The sequence below is a fragment of the Sarcophilus harrisii genome, chromosome 2, assembly GCF_902635505.1.
Source record: "Sarcophilus harrisii chromosome 2, mSarHar1.11, whole genome shotgun sequence".
Lineage (NCBI taxonomy): Eukaryota > Metazoa > Chordata > Mammalia > Dasyuromorphia > Dasyuridae > Sarcophilus > Sarcophilus harrisii.
This window is the reverse complement of record NC_045427.1, coordinates 656,612,680-656,633,817: the sequence shown is the minus strand read 5'-3', so window position 1 is coordinate 656,633,817 and position 21,138 is coordinate 656,612,680. Positions and strand designations below refer to the sequence as shown.

The following is a 21,138-nucleotide window of genomic DNA, read 5'->3' as shown; positions in this document are numbered from 1 at the left end:
CCATTGGTCGTATCTTTAAAGAAGGCCACAAAATGTTAACTTTCTGGAATATTATAGCCAAAATTCAGAGCTTCCCTTTTCAAGAAAAAATGCTGTAAGTAGTAAAAATAATTCAGATTCTAGGGATCTATATTCAGCATTATTGAAGATTTAGCAGCCAAAATTATAAAGGAGCAAAAAGCCTGCAAAAGAGGTTTCAAAAGGCTTATAACTTTTAAAGCAAAATTGAATACAATTTTATAGAAAAATTGATTTTAATGAAATATATGACTTCTTAGTATTCTTGATAAAAATTTCAGATTCACAAGTAAAATATATCAACTTTTCAAAGGACAATTAATTCCAATGTTACATTATTTTCAAATATAGGTAAAAAGGGAAATGTTACTCAATTCCTTCTATGCAATGATCTTGAAATATAAACCAGAATGGATTAAAATAAACATAAAATTATAGATCAATATCTCCAATAAACACAAAAGCAACATTTTTAAATGAATTATTACTAACAAAGATAAATCAACATATCATAATGATTAGACAATATGTTCAAGGTGGATTTATGCCAGGAATACAGAGTTGGTTTAATAATAGGAAAATTATAAACTCATGTTAATCATGTTAATGTTAATAATGTTAATATCATGTTAATAATAAAATCACCTAAGATCATCTGATTACATCAACAGATGCAGAATTTTGACAAAATTTGACACACAAATGTATTAAAATCACTAGAAAAAAGAAATGAATAGATTTTTTCTTAGAATGATGAATAATATTTATCTAAACCCCAATTATTTGTAATGTATATAAAGAAGAATCCTTTAATGATGAAACAAGGATGTCCATTGTCACCACTTTTCTTTGGCATAGTACTAGAAAGACTTGCTGTAGCAATAAGATTTGAAAAAAAGAAGTTGAGAGAATAAAAAGATATAAAGAGGAAATAAAATGATAACCTTTTGTAAATATGTGTACTTGGAGAACCTAAAATGTTCTCCAAATCACTACCAATCAGAGAAATCAAAATGAAAACAATTCTAAGATTACATCTTATGACTACCCAAGTGACAAAGATGATCTAAAAAGACAATAAAGGTTTCAGGGACAGCAAGAAAACGAGGACATGGATGTACTGTTGGTAGATGTATGCATGAATATAACTCTTTTGTAAGGGAAGAAGAAAGTTACTAAACAGTGAATACTCTTTGACACAACTATAACTATGCTAGGCCTGTACCCAAAAGATCAAAGAAAAAGGAAAAATGCATGTAAATTATGCACATACATGTATATTTGTAAAGGTATAGATACTTTTATATAAACGTATACGTGTGTGACACATACACACATGTATATATACAATGCATACATATTTTTATTTTTGTATTCTTCCCATACATATATGTGTATACACATAATATGTATGTATGAATGTATATACATATACATATATATATATATATATATATATATGTATGTTTGCGAGTATATGTCCCCATGAAGGATCCTTTCCTCTTTCTTTTTTTTACTTGCACATGAATCTAAAAATCCATTATGCACAACTTGTTATTCCTTTAAATATATAATAAACTTATCATGCAATTTGTTTTCCTTTTTTCTTCCCCCATTAGAAATGGCTATCATTAGACACAAATATGTGTTTATGCATACGGACATAAGCACACATACATAAACATATATATACATATTATATATAAATATACATAATCATTCTATATATACTTTAAATGTCCTTTGTAATTAATCAGGGTATTTATAAGTTGTTCTTAAAACAATATTGCTGTTATTGTACACAACATTCTTTTGCTTCAGTTCATTTTACTCTTCATTATTTTGTCCAGCTCTATCCATGTTTTTTAAAGATCATTAAGTCATCCTTTAGTATAGCACAGTAGCATTCCACCACAATCACATATTACAACTTGTTTAGCCATTCCCCAAAGTGATGGACATTCCTATAATTTCTGTTTCTTTGCCACCACAAAATGAGCTGCTATAAATATTTTAAAATATGTAGGTTCTCTTCCTTTCTCCTTAATCATCTTTAGAAATAGACCTAGTAGTGGTATTGCTGGGTCAAAGTTTAAATTGGCAGTTTAATAACTCTGGGCATAATTTCAGATTGTTTTCCAAAAATGGATGAATCACTTTACAATTCCACCAACATTGAACTAATGAATCCTTTTCCCACATTTCTTCCAACATTTGTCATTTTCCCCTTTGATAATTTTAGCAATATGGTAGGTATAGTGTTATCTCAAAGTTGTTTTAGTTTGCATTTTTTAATCATTAAAAATTTATAGCACTTTTTAATATTCCTATAAATGTTCTGATTTCTTCATTGCAAAACTGCCTCTTCATATCCTTTAGCCATTTATCAATTAAGAAAACGACTTATATTATAGCTTTGACAAAATTCTTTATATATATATTGAGATATGAAACCTTTATCTGAGAATCACACTATAAAGCTTCCCCCCCATTTTCTACTTTCTTTCTAATCTTGACTATATTTGGGGTTTTTTTGCACCCTAACCTTTTCATTAAATGTAATCAAAATTATGCATTTTATATCTCAGACTTCTATCTCTTGTTTAGTCATAAATTGATACCCATCCATAAGTCTGATAAGTAATATGTTCCATATTTTTCAATTTTCTTCTAATATTTCTCTTTATATCTAGGTTATATATACATTTTGACCTTATTTTAATAAACAATGTTAAATATTGGTTTACACCCAATTTCTGCCATACTGCTTTCCAGTTTTCCCAAGAATTTTTTAAACCAAATAATGAATTCTTATCCCCAAATCTTAAGTTTTTACATTTGTCAAATACAACTATATTTGCTACTGTAAACTGTATGTCTATTCTGTTCTGTTGATTTACCTTTCTGTTTCTTAGTATTAGATAATTTTTGTAATCAGTGCCTTATGCCTTTTTCTTCTAAATGAATTTTATTATTCTTCTAATTTAGTAAAATAAATTTTTGTAATTTTTGGGAGGAAACTGAACATGTAAATTAGTTTAGGTAAAATTATCATTTTTATTATATTGGTCCTGCCTACTCGTGAACAATTACTATTCAATTATTTACTTGAATTTTATTTGTCTAAAAAGTTTAAAAAAATTTTTGTTTATATTGTTCCAAAGCTTTTTTAGCAGGTGCATTCCCACATATTTTATACTGTCTGGATTTATTTTAAATATGATATAACTTACTATCTTTTATTGCAGAGTTTTGTTTGTGATTCATAGGAATGCCAATGATTTATATGGAATTACTTTATATCTTGTGACTTTGCAAAAATTATTAATTGTTCCTGTTAACTTTTTAGTTGATTCTTTGGGATTCTCCAAGTATATCACTATATTGTCTGAAAGAGATAGTTTTATTACCTCATTCCCTATTCTGATTCCTTCTATTTCTTTTGCTTCTCTTTATTGCTATTGCTAGAATTTCCAACTCAATATAAATAATATTGATGACAGTAGGGATACTTGTTTTCCACCTGATCTTACTGGGTAAGTTTCTACCTTATTACAATTACAATTAATGCTTGTTGATGGTTTCAGATAAATGTATTTTATCAACTTAAGGAAAAATCCATTTACACCAATGCTTTCGAGTGTTGTTTTTATAGAAATGAGTGTCATTCTTTATCAAACACCTTTCTGCATCTATTGATATAATAATATTTTACTTCTATTATCAACATCATTAATTATATTAATAGTTTTTCTTTCTATTAAAACCATCCCTATGTGTCTGGTACAAATCCTACTTGTTCATAAAGCAATATCTTTTTTTGCAATCTTTTAATTAATATTTTATTTAGGATTTTTGTATTCATTTTCATTAATGAATTGTTCTCTACTTTTCATTCTCTATTTTTACATTTCCTGGTAGAGGTACAAGTATCATATTTTTCATAAAAACGAATTGTTTGCCTTTGTTTGCCTATTTTAATTAATTTACTTAATATTGGAATTAGTTGATCTTTACATTTTTGACAGAATTCACTTGTAAATCCATCTTATCCTTATGAATACACAAACATATAACTGTAATAATACATTCCAATCTCAAAGTCTACTTTTTTTTTAATGAGGATTTAACCATTACAAAAGAGTACTGGCTCTTTCCAGACTACATAGGTATGATTAGATTAAAAGTGATCTATTTTGCATAAATATAGAAGTCATGTTAGATAATAGAATGCCTGTCCAGGAATTAGCAGGAATTTAACATTTTCTTAAGAGAAAAGAGTTGCAAGAGATCTTAATGGAGTGGGAAACACTAGCCTATTTTAAATGTTGATTCATTAACAAGAAGTGGATTGGGGATAACATTCATGAAATGATGGACTAGAAAAAGAGGTGAGTGAGTTATATGATAGGATTCCAACAAAAAGGGTAGTACTATGTTGGAGTCTATGGAAAAATAAAGAAAAAAAAACTCCATGAAAGCCTAATTGTGAATATTGATGGGAAGACCTGGTAAGGATGGCTCAGGATAAGAAGATCTCCTCTAATGACTAGAATCTAAATAGCAATAAAGTTACCAAGGTGGCAAACTGTTCTGAACAGATGTCAAGATGTGACAGTGAAGAACTATTGTGCTCTCTGTGTCTCTCTGTCTCTGTCTCTGCCTTTGAATCTTTTTCCTTCTCTCTTTATTTTTCTGTGCCTGTCTCTTCTTCTCTCCCCATGCTGTCTCTCTTTCCAAATGTATTTGAGTTTTTCCTGCAACAGTAAACAAGCACAATCCCATTATTTAAAATAGACATCATTCCTTCTCTTTTCAGTGTTATAGATCCTAGGCACTTGTTTTCTCCTGTACCTTTTGATATTTGTTTTTTATTTTTTTTGATCTTCTTATTACTGCAATTGCTATAGCCTTATCAGCCAAATCTTCAGGTATTCTGGGAATGGGGATTCCAGTCCTGGACTGGAGAAGCAGCCTCACATAGTAGTTATGACAATCATGGAACTAGTGGAATATGACAGTAGCAATTAGGGAAAGTGCCAACTGTAGACTTGTTCAGTAGCAACACTCTTTAAGAGAAGTTTTTCCTTTCTCAAATAGAGTTGTAGCTTTTGTAGGTGTATAGCCATGTTGTCAAAGTCTGAGGACACAAAATGTCTTGGTCTATTTTAGTGTTTTTTTTTTTTCATTTCCAAGGCTCATAGTGATAACCCAGGAAAATTGGAGAGACTTATGCATGATATATTCTAGCATGCCAATTCTCTATCAATAAGTCCATAGCATGAGAAAAGTTTTGTTTTTTAAATAAGCTTTTTATTGAAAAATCTCTTTTGGTTGGAAACACAATGTGAATCATAGAATAAGTAGCTAACTATTAGTCCCCAAATTCCTAGTATAGTCCCAAATATGAGGACTCCTTTAATTTAACTCTTTCCCGTGAATTGTCTTCTCTTGCTATGTCTTACTGCTTAAATCATGGGAAGAAAGAAGGCGTGAGATAGTGTCCTCCCTACCTTAATTATTTGGCTGTAAATTTCCAATAAAATGAGTCATTACTTAGAAATGACAGAAGAGATAATTATAGAATATCCTAAGATAAATTATTGGGTAAACAGAAGAAATCATGACCTTGTATGAACCATTTTATAAACTGAATTTTACCTCCAAAAAGGATGGGGAAATGCCTGGGAGTCTAACATGTTAGTAAACCCACTCAAGGCTGTTCAATTGCTCTTTGGTGGCAATCCATCGATGCCATTTGTTAGCAAACATTTTTCCTGAAGCTAGATTGACATCAACAGTGATGGCAGAGTTCTAAGAAAGAAATCAACAGCATGTTAATTTCGAGGTCCATTAAAACTCCAGTTTTAAAAGAAAATCAATATTTACTAAACATAAAATGGGGAAAAATTGGTAGGAGACAGAATTCTATTTCAAGCTTCCAAGTCTATGATCAGCAAGGGATAAAAATATTGGAAAACAAAAAAGCTTCCAGTATTTGACCATGTCCTTCCGAAATCTTCTGCAGAAGAGATGATTATTTAAGATGGTTGATCATTGTGCTAGGGGGATGTCGTAGCCTTTCGATTTTTATTGAAAGTCAGATTTTGCCAATGAAAGTGTCAAAACCTGCATGATTTACAAGAAAATAAGGCAGGGGGATCTATTTAATTTTGTAACTGTTGATCAGAAGGAAAGCGTGTGGTACTTGGAACCACAGGGCCTTTATTTATCTCACAAGCTGTGTCGAACATCCAGTGATCTCTTGAGCTTGGTAGGAGACTTTGGCACCTGTAATCATTTCAATTTGTCATTCTCCTTGCCCTGAGATATCCCACTGCCACTTCAGACTCCACATGCCACCATCTTGTACATCATTTTTCTCCCTTAGCATGCCTCTCATTCCAATTTTACTACATACATCTTCTACTTTATGTACATTGGATGCAGGGACTATTTACTATTTACAGCTGGAGCAGGATAGATCTTAGATAAATGATTCATTGTTGACTGTTTGAATTAAATATCTCATGAGTTCAAAACTTTGGAATTTGTTACATCTGCCCATTTTTAAGACCTGAAATAATTCTTCTCCTCCAAGAGATCTTCCTTTACCACAACTGATCATGGTCTTCCATGCCAGCCCCCTTGGAACTCACTTCACATTATGCTTTGTATTATATCATCTTAGTCTTCTATGTTCTGTGCTTTACAATTGTTATCTCATCTGATCCTCATAATACCCCTCAGATGGGGATACTATTGTCACCCTCATTTTACAGATGGGGAAATCGAGGTAAAAGAGATCAAATGACTCAGCCAGAGTCACACAAGGAGTAGTGTCTCAGGTCAAATTCAAAGTTAGGTCTTCTGTGTTCCTAAGGTCCAGGACTCTGTGTACTCTGTGGTGCCCAATCACCCAGAAGAGACAGGGAACAGTAACAGTAAAGAAGAGTAGAGTTGGGGGAGGCAATAAATACTTGAAGCAGTGCCTTTATATTAGATTATTTCTAGTTGGCCATTGTGCAAGGTTTGCCTGAGGTTTCTGGGTCAAGAAAAACTTCTTACAAATAAAAGTTATTCAAAATCGAGCAGATAACCTTGGGAGATCAGCAGCTACCCTCCCTGAAGGGGAGTTAGACCAAGTTAGACCAAGTCTGTCTATTCATGAGGCAGAGTTATAAAGAATTCTTGCTCCAAATCTTTCTTAAATCTAGAATCCTGTGCTTCCTGATATTTCTCTGGTGGGACATCTTGACATTCCTCCTCCTCCTCCTCCTCCTCCTCCTCCTCCTCCTCCTTCTTCTTCTTCCCTCTCCCTCTCTCTCTCTCTCTCTCTCTCTCTCTCACACACACACACACACACATTCTCTGTGTGTGTGTTTCTGTTTCTGTTTGTCTGTCTTTTTTTGTCTCTTTGTCTCTCTATCTATCTCTGTTTCTTTCTCTTTTCTCGTTCTCTCTATCTCTGTCTTCTTTCTCTCTTCTCTCTTTTTCTCTGACTCTGTCTCTGTCTCTTTTTCTCTGTCTCTTCTGTCTTTCTGTCTCTGTTTCTCTCACCATAATTACACATCAATTAAAATCTTGCTCCATTTTATCTGACCCCTGGAACTAGGTATTGATCTGATGCCTTATATCCAAGGCTTTGGGTTCTCCTTGTCTTTAGGAACCTCAACAAGAAACCAAACCAGAGTTTGCAAGGTGGGCTTTGGTTAATCCCTCCAGAGTGGACATCTTCTGTATTGCTGGCAACCCCTGGAGTTAGAAATTGAACTTAAACATCTCATGGAAAAGACTTTGTAGAATTTTCTGTTATGGAAACAAAATAAATTGACTTAAAATTTAGTTTTATACTTTCGACACTGTTTATTCTAAAAAAAAGAGCTCAGCAATGCTCATAATCTTCATGTGGATATTTCACCAAGAAAATGTGTCATTTTCTACTGCCACTGAGATTTAAGATGGGGAGCATTATTTAGCTTGCTCCACACTTGTATCAATTAAGGAGAAGATACCATTGTGCTAAAGGGTGTCAATTCCTCTCTCGGTGATCCTGTTTATTCAATCCCAGCATCTGCAGAGTGCCTTCAAACTGGCCATTAAGTGCTAGATGCCATTTCTGGTACCCAGGTTGCCCAGAATATACTGTCCTCAAAAAGTGGCGTTTGATCATGTTTGGGAAGGGCAATTGAGTCAAAGTTGGCATAGCAGTGTGCAAGAGGTACAGATTATACAGACCTGGGTTTACAGATTTAATAATAGTAACATATATGGTGATTGTCGGTGGCAAGTGGTGACCTTTGCTTTGGCATGGAATTTTCATTGGACCCTCTAGTGTTAGAAAATGATTCAAAGCAATTTTGCAATTTGTGTGACCCAGAAACCTCAGTCAGCCCTTGCACGATGGCCAATCAGAAATAATCAGTATATAGGCAAGTATTTATATATTCAATATATTCGAGTATTTAGGCTTTGGCCTAAAGAGGAGCCATGTGAGGAAGCCCTGTAAGAGAGATGAAAATTATATTCTAAACATTTTTGATCATACCTGTTTAACTTGAATTATCTTCCTGATTCAAGCTTTTTCTTGGAAGTGAAATACATGCATAAATGTATATATACATACACAGACATACAGACGCATATACTCCGTCAAAATGGTGTCATGTGATGGCTATAAGGGGCAATGGCAAGAACTATGTTGCCGGGCAAATATCAGGGAGGTGAGCAAAGGAGAACAATACCCCCCTTGGGATGTACTACATCCCAAGAAAGAAAACAATGGTTTTCCAAAGCAATGGAGCCGCATACAAGGCCAGCAAGTTTGAAAGAGGATCAAATGAATACTCCATTATTGTTCTTTTGCTAAAAAATTTATTAGAAGAGTATTGCTTCAAATGAAATCCCATGTGATGGTGACAATGATTGGCTCCTTTAGTTAAATGACAAATGCTTTGAATTTTCATTTTATTCTGAGAGATTCATTTTCTACTTTGGTTATTTTTTATTTTAGTTTTAGTGTCTATAGAGTTACAATTAAGTTTTATGGATTTCCATAGAGCTGGTTCCTCAGTACAATAATTTTGGAAAGGGATTGTAGCTAGATAGTGATCTGGGTCCAGAATTGAAGATGGGTTTAAAAAATCAGGCTTGTCATTAGGAAATTTTGTATAAATTTTTAATAATGTTTTGAATAATTCTGAACTGCTCTCTGATACACTCAGAATCTGTTTTCCCTAAGCCATATTATACAGCGGTAACAATCATAATCACAGGAATTATTAGGACATTATTATTCATAGAGGACATTGTGCACTTCATCTCATTTGATTCTAATTGGGACCATTCCATGTGGGTGTGGTGATCATCACTTTGTGCATGAGGTTAAGTGACTTTCCTAGAGTCATACAGCTAGTTAATATCATGGGTAGGAGAGAACCCAAGTCTTCCTGACCATGTCATGATGTAAGGAAACAAATCAAATAGCACCACACTCACCAAGAGGGTCCCACTGGAGGGAATCAAGGAGCCATTTAGGATTACAGTATAGCAAGGGGGAACTTAGCCCCAGTGACACAAAAGGTTGTCAATCACAAATGTAGAGCTGGAGGGAAACTTAGAAATATTTAAGGCCAATTTCAGTTTATGGATGATGAAAACTGAGAAACAGAGGAGTTGATTGTCTTGTCCAGGGTCACATTATTTAAAGGTGTCCAAGATTGGATTTGAAGTCATCTTCTGAATGCACTTGTCTCTCAGTGTCAGCCAGGAAACGTGATTGCAAAAGGAGGTGGGGACTGCAATTAAGAATAATAGGTCAGTGTGAGTGATATGTGGTACCTGGGATATCCTAGAGGAAGGGAGATCCTTCATGGTAGGACACAGATGAGAATTGTAAAGGGTAGCCTATGGAAAGGGAGCCCAAGTTTTACTCTGGGAAACTCTGCACGGCTGCAATGACATTCTAGAGAATCAAAGTAAAACTAGGCAATGACCCTCGTCCCCTTTCCATCCTCCTGCCTTGGTTTCCCTTTTTGCCTGAGCATCTCCCACATTTAAATCTACCCAGATTTCAGAAAGTCCCTGAATGTCCTACATTTGGTATCCATTATCTCAACCATATTTGCATAGGTTGCAGAAAAGGGGGTGTTTAAGGAGCTCACCACATGTCTTTTTAATCAGAAAAATTGGATTCGGTTTTCCTTGGAATTTGGTGTTTGTCACCAACTGTTTCAACAGTTGGGTTTCCAAGAGGAGATGAATCTCAGGGGCCTCTGATGCCCATGATCAGGGCCTTGGAGGATTGCAAGAGACAACGCTGAAGGGGAAGAAAGCCATAATCATTCCAGGCCCTCACCCAGCTCTCCACCATTGGGAGCAGGAGAGGCTTGCACTGCTTTTCAGAGAAGGCCTTGCAAGCTGAAAAAAATGAAGTTAGAGCAGAGCGTAGATTTATGATAGCAGATGTTTCCAAGCAACCCTCTCCAAATGGGGATTCTGAACTTTGCTAATTAGGTGCAGATGATAAGAATTAAACAGAAGAGATCATGTATTGGGGACTATCGCTACATGTTAGTGAGTCTGAATCGGTGTCTGCCTGGGCTAGAAGTCACCTCCGGGGCCCTCGGACCGAGCTCTGGGTTTAGACAAAGAGGCTTTAAAGTCAAGAAATGGCCGATGTTTCAGATCTGACCTGGAGCCTGAGCCAGAAGATGTGAGCAGAAGTTTGGGCAAAGTGAGTCAGTGGTGATGTGCGCGTGGATCTTGTTTTCTTAAACTGGGAAACGAGTTCTGGTCTGTGAAGCTTTTCATCAAAATGTTAATTTGAAACTGATGTGTTCATCCATATTTATAGGAGGGCCCCGATCCAGCCTTTCTGATTGGCTGTTGGGAGTTCAAGGTCAAGGTCAAGATAAATCGACATTTATCTCTTTGGTCAGATGATTCAAAGAGGAGGGAGAAAAGGGGTCAGCAGGAAAGTGGAAATGTTTGGGACTCAGTCAGAAAGTGGCAGCTTCTGGAAGACATGATGTGTGTATATGTGCATGTGTGTGTTCATATATACATGCATGTGCATTTTAATTCTGATTTAAAATCTTAAAAAACAATTCTTGAAAAAAGTTATCTTCCTCCAAAACCTGGAAATAATCAACAATGGATATCTTTGTGAGACATCTTAAAAATCCAGAATTTCTCCTATTCCCCAGATATTTCTAAATTTTTCTGAAAGGGAAAAAATAGAGAATGTCTTGGCGCAAAAATGGGTGAACAAACCTGCCAATGATTTTTTGTGGGTAAAAAAAATGTTTTTACTTTACTTAACTCAGCAATTTGAAGGAGAAACAGAGACTGTAAGAATCTCTCAGCCTCCTCTGGCCTGTAGGGACTTTTTGATCACTTCCATGCTCTCCATCAGTGCAGGGAGATACAGCTCACGGCTCCTTTAACCTGGGGGACTGCAGAAAGGGCTGGACTTCATATCAAGGAATCTATGGTGGAATCCTGACTTAAACCCTCACTTGCTGTGAAATCTTGGGCAAAGTTTTCTAAAGCTCAAGTTCTTTTATAAAGTAGGGAGCACAATATTAAAAGTGCCTCCCCCCAAAAGTTGATAATAAAGAAATCCCTGTGTAAACTCTAACACATTTTAACAAGGGTCCCATAAGTAACCTAGTACCTAGGGGAGTCCATGGATCAATTTCAGGGGGACTTGGGTGGGAAAAATAATTATATAATTGACACTAATATCCATCTAAACTTTAGCAGCCTTCCCAAGGGGTCCATGATCCAAAAAAGGTGAAGAACTCCCACAATATTAAGCAGAGCTAATGTGGTATTGAAAAAGAAGGCAGAACCGGCAGCCAGAAAACATATGTTCAAAAGCTGCCTTTGCCATTAGCTCAGCATATGATCTTGGATAAATCACAACAGCTCTTTTACCGTGGGATCCTCAAATCTAAAAGAAGGGGGTTGGAATACATGCCCCAGGTCTCTTCCAGCTCAAAGTCTATGATGCTATTATTACTGATACCTATATTCCCAGTCACTCACCTACGAGGCAAACACAGTGGGTTACTAGTGGACGAAAGTGGGTATTACTTTGGTGGGGTGAGCTGCTGAACAGCGACAAAGCCCTCGGCTACACCCTCCTTCCCCTGCTGACACGGGTCCTGCTGTTTGTTTGGAAGCAGCTGGAGCCTGGGAAGAAACCCATAAGTGCCATGTTTTGTGGCCGAGGGTTAGTCTTACTCGCTTGGTTCTCAGAGCCCAAACATCACTGGCCAAAACAGCGATGGCCTTGTCTGAGAGGGATGCTAGAGAATGCTAGAGCTCCCTCAAGGCTGAGTCCTCCCAGGGAGCCCAACCCTCTGGTATTCTGTACAATGTGTGCATGGTGATCTAGATTCACAAAAAAAGTCTTCCACCATTGGTACAGAGCCAACCCACCTTACAGATGTCGTCCCTGCTGATGAACTGAGCTCAAAAGCCACCGGGGTCGCTCGATTTTGGGCCTGATTTGCAGCAGCAAAATTTCCAAAGGAAATATAAGGGGGAAAAATACCCACAAAACAAAAACAACCTCAGCCCAACCTAAGGCTCATTACTCATCGAAAATAATTTTTAAATAAACAATTCTTGCATAAATTTGCATATAAAGGAAATCTGGGATTGGAAAGAAATCCTGTTAGGCTAACATTGGAGTTGTCACACAAAGCCACAGGAGGCACATATGCAGAAGTTATGGTTGCTTGGCAACCCTAATTGGCCAGTTTAATGCCTAAGCAGAGGAGACGGATGGTTAAAATAAAGGATGGGTGATATCCCACGTCTGCCACCACCAGGGTGGGGTGGTTCTCGACTCGAGCAACTCTTCTGCACAAGGAGGGAAATTATTAAAAAATGAAAATATATTCGCAGGCCCCCCACTCGTTGCTGCATTCATCATATCTGTCTGTGCTCAAAATATCAATTCCTCAATCTTCTCTAGCCTCATTATGGTAAATTCATGAACTTTTAAAAAATTAGCAAGTCATAATGATTGCAAAGGCCTGCTTGTGCATGATCCCATTGTCCTACGGGCTCAGCTGAGTCGGGAGCCAATATGGTACACGATGCCCTTGACCACATTGGCTCTTTGGGTTAGAATAGAGTGATGGGGAAGATTGGAAACTACCATAAGATAAGAGGAGGACTTTCAATAAGGAGATTGAAGTGGGCAAATGAGATGCTCTCTGGCAGGTCCTTCTCAAATAGACTTTCTCATCTGCTTTGTTATTCCTGCCCTGGATCTCCGGCTGGTATCTGCCTCTCCATTTAAGCCCTACAAATTTCAGGATTCTGTAGATTCCTGTTGCCAGCCTGGTCTGAGTTTGAAGTTTAACTATTCTGCTTCTAACTCAAACTCTTCCTTTTCTGCTTCAAGCCAGGATTGCCCTTTTCCCCACGTAGGGATTTCCATAATGAAGCACAAATGTATATGAGCCCTGTCCTGCAAATGACAGGGACTCCCTCTTGATCGGCACAGGACCTATGCATTTAGTCTTTCAATGGTAGTGTATCTTGAGCCTGTAAATTGATACTAGCAATACCTTCAGTAAAATATAAGACCCTTAGGACAGAGGCTGTTTACTTCTTGGTTTTGTATTGCAGAAGTGCATCATGTGCTAGGGGATCTGGCATATAATGCAAGTTTGTTGAATGGATGAATCAATGCATGGATGGATGGATGGATGGATAGGTGACTATAGCCCAGGTGCTTTTGTTTATGAAAGCAGAGAAACCATGACTGAGAAATCAACTGCCATGATGTTCCCAAACAATTCCTAATTTATTTGGTCAATAATTTATGAAGCACTTACTGTATGTCAGGCACACTGTGAAGTTCTGGGGATACAAAGAGGCAAAAGGCAATGTTTCTTCAAGGAGCTCACATTCTAATAGAAAAGCTAATAACTGAATAAATATAAACAAATGAGATGTGTTCAGGTTAAGCAAAAATCAAATAAGTGAGGGAAGACACAAGAACTGAAAGAGAAAGGCTTCTGGTAAGAGATAGATGGTAATTGTTTTTAAGGATCATGAAAGAGCAGGTCAATTTTTCTAGAGCCTCCACAGCTGTGGATTGTGATACTTGCGGGGGCAGCCTTTGCTGCCACAGGTGTTGCTTGTGGACTGGGAATGACATAAATTGGAGGCAGAGGGAAGAGGAGGGAGATCAGACCAAGCAACGGTCTTCATGTATTATTGTCTCCCTGTATCATCATCATCCTCTCACAAGAAGAGATGACAATTTCAGGTACTGGTGTCTAGATTTGGGAAACCATAAGAGCAGCAGATAACAAGTTGTCTTAAAAAAGCCAGGGAAATCAGTAGTCAGTGTGGAAGGAGAGCATTTTAGATAGTAATAATAGCTAGTAAAAATGTCCAGAGTTGGGTGTCTTGTTGATGGAACAGCCAGGAAGCTAGTATCACTAGACAGAAGAATATATATGAGGGAGGAAGATCCAATGTACTGTTCTCTGTTTCAGTTTCATTGGGGTCTCTGGGAGCAGCCTTCATTTCAGTTTAGGAATCACCCCAAATGCAGCCAGGGGTGAAGTCCAAATCGTGTATTGTCTCTTTCCAAGTCTTGTCTCCTTTCCTGGGGCCCGGTTTGCTTTCTCAGAGACCTCTCCCTCTCCTTGGTTCTGAGAGCTTAAGCCCCTGTCACCAGTCCTTTGTTTTCTCTGCCTCTGCTGGCTTCTCGAGGTCTTCTTGAATGTGTCTTGGTTTCTGTGGGGGAGGCAGGAGGACTGCCACGGTCTCTGTCTGATTCTGATTCTGGCTTAGTTTGTCTGAGCTTATATGGTCTCTTATCACAGGTGTGAATCTTGTGGAACTATAGTAAGTACTAAGACATGTACTGAGCTAGAAAACTGTTAAACTCCAGGCTAAACAACCATTGTCTCTACTGATTCACTGATTTGTCACCTTGTTTCAAGTTCTGGTTCATAACAATCCATGAAGTTTGGAACATTAGGAAGAAATGTGATTAGGAAGGGATTTATTTCAAATTCCAAATGTGTGTCTGGTTCTGGAGGAAATGGAGAGTTATTGAAGCTTATTAGGTGAAATAGTGGAGAGAGAGATCCAGAATAATGGGTATTTTAAGTTAGAATATGAGACTGGAGCTTCTCAGTTACAAACTTCCCCTGATTTTCAAGCAATCAAAACATAAGAGAAAATCCTAATTTTGACAATACAGCTGGTATGAGTTGTGGATATGAAGACTAGGGAAGCTATAGCCCAGTTTCCATTTTCTGATAACAATATTGCCATTCTTTGTGCTTCTCATGTCTCTCTGTTCCAATACATCCTTCACTTCCCCACCAGATGAGTCTTAATCAAATGTCCTTTTCATCATTTCACTCAGAGTCCAAAATTGTCACTGTATTCTCTAACACCACTAACTTAAGTACGAAAATTCAAGTGTGAGGAACAAAAACCTATTATTGATTGGAGGCACCACATGCAGAGTTTCCTGGAGTATGTGACAAGTAAGTTGGGGCTTAAAGGATCAAGGTCTCTTCGAAGAACTTTGCAATCAATTGTGAGACATGGCAGATGATGACGAGGTCCTGAATGGTGATTGTGTTGGGCAGTGAGAAACTAAAGAATTGATAAAAATTGATCCCTGGGGCAGGCAGGAAGAAGGCACTGGTAGAGATCAGTTTAATTCCATGGATCTACTATCCAGGGGAGGTCATCCAGTGAGAAATCCAAGTTTAACTCCCTGAAGCTCACCCTCTGCAGGGGTCTTGGACAGCCTCACCTTGCCAAGTCCCTGAGGTTAAATATTCCCTATAAAATCTACTTATGGCCCATGCCATGGCCACTGCCCTCTTTTGGGTCAGTTCCCTTTCCCCCTCCTCCTTACCACATGTTATCTCTCCTAACTCCACTATGCTCCTGACCCCACTTTTCCTCCTTAAAGTTAACTAGCTCTTTTAGGGTGCTAAGTCCCTTTCAGGATTTAGCCTGTCAGCTTGATCTAGAAAATCTGCATAATTTTTTGTTCTCTTTGTACCAGAAAATAAGTGATTTTTTTCTTTTTCTTTAATGGGATGTTATTACAGTATTCAATTGTAAATTCTGGGTTGATGTTATATAACATTGTGCTTTTATTTTATGCATTTCTGAGTTTCTAAACATTTCCTGTGTCATCTGCTGGCCTTTATGTACCATCTGTTTTTCCACAAAACTCCCCCAAATTCCCATTTAATTTCTTATGCTGATGTGATAACATGAAAACAATGAGGAAAATCTAGATGTGGAAGGGATAACTGTAGAAGAGGCTTTGGGGAAACTGATCCCATCTAGAGTTAGATGTAATGGAGGATGAAGGTGACGGGTCACATCATCCATCACTGTTGGGTATTATCTCTGTTTTGTGCTATCTTTCCCATTAGAATGAGAACTCCTGAGTCTCGGGCACTAGCTTGCTTTTCTGTTTCTATGTGCTTTGCACATAGTAAGTGCTTAATAAATGTTTGATTCATTTATTCAAAGCAGAACAATTGAACATACATGACATTCATTGTGTTTTCTTCAGCCATTATTTTGTCAACCCATTTATGTTTCTGCTTGAGACACTTAAAGATTTTCCCTCCTCCATAAGTAAATTTTTATGTAAAAAATGTTCATTTCTTTAACATTTGAGTTCTATTGTTTCATCCTTATGGAAGGAAAGTGTCACTTAATGCCCAAAACAGTCATCAGGACCAGATGCCTAGTACAGAACTGGGGGCTGGGTAGGTCAACTCCCCCACTTCACAAATGAAGAAACTGAGATCCAACAATATCAGATGACGAGCTCAGGATCTCCAAGGTCTTATTAATGATAAGATTCAGAGGTGGTTTTTAAACCTAGGTCTCCTAACTCTGGAGTCAGTACTAATTCCACTGCATCAGTCTATCTCCATACTAATAAGACTCCCAAGTCCTAGATTCATATCCTTCCTCGGACCTCAGCTATAAGTCCTTACAGTCTCAATTTCCTTTTCTATAAAATGGGAACAATAGTAACTTTATTATGTGCCATACAGGGGGATTTTGAGAGTCAGTATATGTAAAGTTATTAACAGATTAAATTACCTTTCCAATTCAGTTATCACATATAATTGTTGCCATTTGCCAGGTGCCATACAGACACTGAGAATATAAAGAAGTGAATAAAGAATCTTGTCTTTAACAAGTATTGATTTATCTTTTCTTTTGTGCCAGGTATTGTGCTAGTCATTGGGATTGCAGAGACCAAGTAGGAAATCATCTTTTCACTCAAGAAATCTTCAATCTAACTGAAGGTACCAGTGGAGGACTATGACAGTTTGTAGACAATAAATGGAATCAGAGGAGAAAACTGTTCATTTATTTCAGTCATGCTCAATTCTCTCTGTGACCCCATTTGAGACTTTCATGGCAAATATACTAGGATGGTTTGTCATTTCCTCTCCAAGAACTCAAGAATCTGGGTTCAGATCTTGCCTCTAAAATCAACATCTGCCCTCAAGGAACTTATATTTCCAATTCTAGGTGTTCTTGATTTAGACATAGAGTGATACTATAAGCAAATAGAAGAACAAAGATCAGTGGAGAAGGAATGAATTTGTGGTTAAAGAAGAACTAGAGTACAATATGGAATGCAAAGTGGAAAGTTTTTATTATATTAAGTTAAAGCTTTGTACAAACAAAACCAATGCAAATAAGATTAGAAGGGAAGCAGTAAATTGGGGGGAAAAATTTTCACCCAAGAGGGCTGATAACAGCATCTTTTTCTAAAATATGTAGAGAATTGACCCAAATTTATAAGACTAGACATTATTATTCACTTGATAAGTGGTCAAAGGATATGAACAGACAATTTTCAGATGAAAAAATTAAACCATTTTTAGTCATCTGAAAAAATGTTCTAAATTATTATCAGAAATACAAATTAAGATAACTGAAATACTATTATATGCCTCTCAGATTGGCCAAGATGACAGAAAAGATAATGATAAGGAGGAGATGTGGGGAAAACTGGGACACTAATACATTGTTGGTAGAGTTGTGCACTGATCCAACTGTTTTGGAGAATAGTGTGGAACTATGCTCAAAGAGCTATCAAACTGTGCATACCCTTTGTCTCTACTGGCCTGTATCCCAAAGAGATCATAACAAAAGTAAACAGACCTACATGTAAAAATGTTTGTAGCAGCCCTTTTTGTAGTGGCAAGGAACTAGAAACTGAGTGGATGCTCATCAGTTGAAGAATGAATGAATAAGTTATGGTTTGTGAATATTATGAAATGTTTCTATAAAAAAATGATCAACAGGATGATTTCAAAAAGTCCTGATGCTCAATGAAGAGAGTAAAACCAAGAGAACAAGATTATGTGATGATCAGTTCTGGATGTGGATGGATGTGGCTTTTTTCAACAATGAGGTGATTCCCATTCTAATAGACTTGTGATGGAGAGAGCCATTTATATACAGAGAGGATGATGGGGACTGAATTGGATTACAACAAAATATTTTCACCTTTTTGTTAGCTTACTTATGTTTTTTCTTTCATTTTTTTCCTTTTTGATTTAGTTTTTCTTGTGCAGCATGACAAATGGAAATATTTGGAAGAATTGAACATGTTTAACCTATATTGGATTGCTTGTTGTCTAGGGGAGGGGCGATGTGGGGAAGGAAGGAAAATTTTTGAAATGACGTTTTGCAAGGGTGAATGTTGAAAGCTATCTTTGCATATATTTTGAAAATAAAGCTATTTTTTTAATTAAAAAACAGTAGTTTGGGTAGCAGATTGAATTGATCCCAGTAAACTTATTATAATGACTTCATTCATATTTTGGCTCTTGAAAGCAGACCCTCTTGAGAACTGAAGCAATGACTCAGGTCTTTCGATATCCCACCAAAAGATTTGGCTGAGAATTGTCAGATAATTGTAATTAAGAATGCTTTTTGCACATCATAGGCGACCAAAACAATTTCTGGAGTGTTTCATTTTCCTGTGGGTATGGGGGCTGAGTGCTAGCAGACCAGACCCAGTGATCAGGCATTAGCCAAATCAGCTACCGGAGTCATGAAAAATAAGGGTTAGCACAGCTGTAGTTCTGAACTCATTTGTTAGGAGGCTCAGATAAGGCAATGGTTGGGAAGTGATTTGCAATCTTTAAAGTGTTCTATTACTATACATGCCTGCTGCCTAAGCTTCTGACTCAGGGAATGAATTTGTTTTCTCTGTTCCTGTTTTTAGGTCAGAAGCAGCCTTATCCTCAGTTTCCCCTTAGCATCCTCTTAACTGTTTCTCCCTAAATTCCCCAGGAGCATCCTGCTCTCCTCTCCAGATGATTGGGTCTGGATCATTCTCAGCATTCCCATCTGGATGAGCCTATGATCTATTCTGTTATGGGAAAAGCGGCGTTCTTCATTCCTCTGACAGCCTTACTCCATTCCGAGTCTCGGCTACTGTATCTCCAATTTATTCATCTTGAGCAATGGGATTCCCCGACAACTTGTCTTCACCATACCCTGCCTAGAATGTCTTCTTTAATCAAAATTCAGCTCCAAATGCCTCCGTTGATCAAGTGAAGTGGCCTTCCCACAGACTATTGACAATCTGTCTCCAGCGTGATTTCATAAGTTTCCGTTTATTCTCTTTCCCAATCAAGGGAGAGTCCCAGCTTTCACCCAGAGTTGGGTCTCATCCTAAGCTTTGGCCACTTAACCATCGGCGATTCTGTAATTGCTCGAGCAACAAACATGCTTACATCTCAGCAAGAAAAGGAGTATTTAAATCATCTCCATCTTTTAAACAACTGATTTCTCTACAAAGAGAGGAAAACCCATGGGGAATCCAGTGACTACCTTGTCACTCAGGACAGTTTGGACTCAAAATCCACAACTTACCAGCATAGATTCATTGAAGAGAGTTTTTAAAATTGGTGAAATGAAAAGAGGGAGTTTGAGTGACTTATTAAATGTGACATTGATAAATAATAGGGAAAGAAACAGACAAAATAACACTAATATTTGTGCATAAATTTAATGTTGAAAATGAGTCATTAATGGGCAGGTGGTTGTCGTCATCTTTATCACTATCTTCACTCACATCAAGATGATCATTATTATTAGTCTTCCATTTATAAGGCAAGCATGCTCTGCCTCCAAAGTAGCTTTGAGCCATTGCCTTTTTGATTCTTGCAATAAACTTGTGCAGGAGAACTGCCAAGAGTACAGATCTCATTTTCTAGATGAGGAAATTGAGATGCAGAGAAATTAAGGAACACTTCAATCAATCAAGGTGCTATGTTAGCTTGGTGTTAGGGACACAGTTCAAAATGAAGCAATCTCTGCTGGCAAAGTGATTCAACTTAAAAAATTAGCCAACAGCAGAGCTGAGTTCAGAGTCCATGGCCACCTGATTCTAGGTCTTCTGCTATTCCTGTTGGCCAGGCTCTATTCAAATATTGATTGATAGATTTCACCTTGTACTTATGATTTTTTCTTAATACCATTTTTCCAGTTATAGTTTTTAATATTCATTTTTGTAAGATTTAGAGTTCCATATTTTTGTTCCCTTCCACCCTTGTTTCCCCCTTCCCAAGATAGCAAAAAATCTGATATAGATTATATATGTAAAATCATTTTAAACATATTTCCATATTTGTCATGTGGTAAAAGAAAGCATATCAAAAGGGGAAAAATATAAATGAAAAAGCAAATAAAAATGTGAAATTTATATGAAAAGTCCAAATAAAATTGTCTCCATAGCTCTCCCTTTAGATGCAGATAGTATTAACCATCCCAAGTCAATTGGAATTGTCTTGGATCATTGTATTGTTGAAAGGAGCCAAGTCCACCATTGTTGATCGTTGCATAATCTTGCTGTTATTGTGTACGGAGTTCTCCTAGTACTGTACACTTCACCCAGCATCAGTTCATGTAACTCTTCCTAGGTTTTTATGAAATTTGCCTGCTAATCATTTCTCAGAGAAATAATTTCTTACAGAACAATAGTCCATTATATTCATAAACCATAATTTATTCAGCCATTCTCCAACTGATGGGCCATCTGCTCAGTTTCCAGTTCCT

The 21,138-nt window shown here is 36.9% G+C and overlaps 1 long non-coding RNA gene across 1 annotated transcript; it reads left to right on the top strand.

The window, feature by feature from the left end:
• The first annotated feature begins 14,227 nt into the window (after positions 1 to 14,227).
• On the top strand, positions 14,228 to 20,676 carry LOC116421196. The gene is made up of 3 exons (XR_004231496.1): positions 14,228 to 14,314; positions 17,281 to 17,360; positions 19,369 to 20,676. It is a non-coding gene; the product is annotated as an uncharacterized LOC116421196 (long non-coding RNA).
• Positions 20,677 to 21,138: the final 462 nt, after the last annotated feature.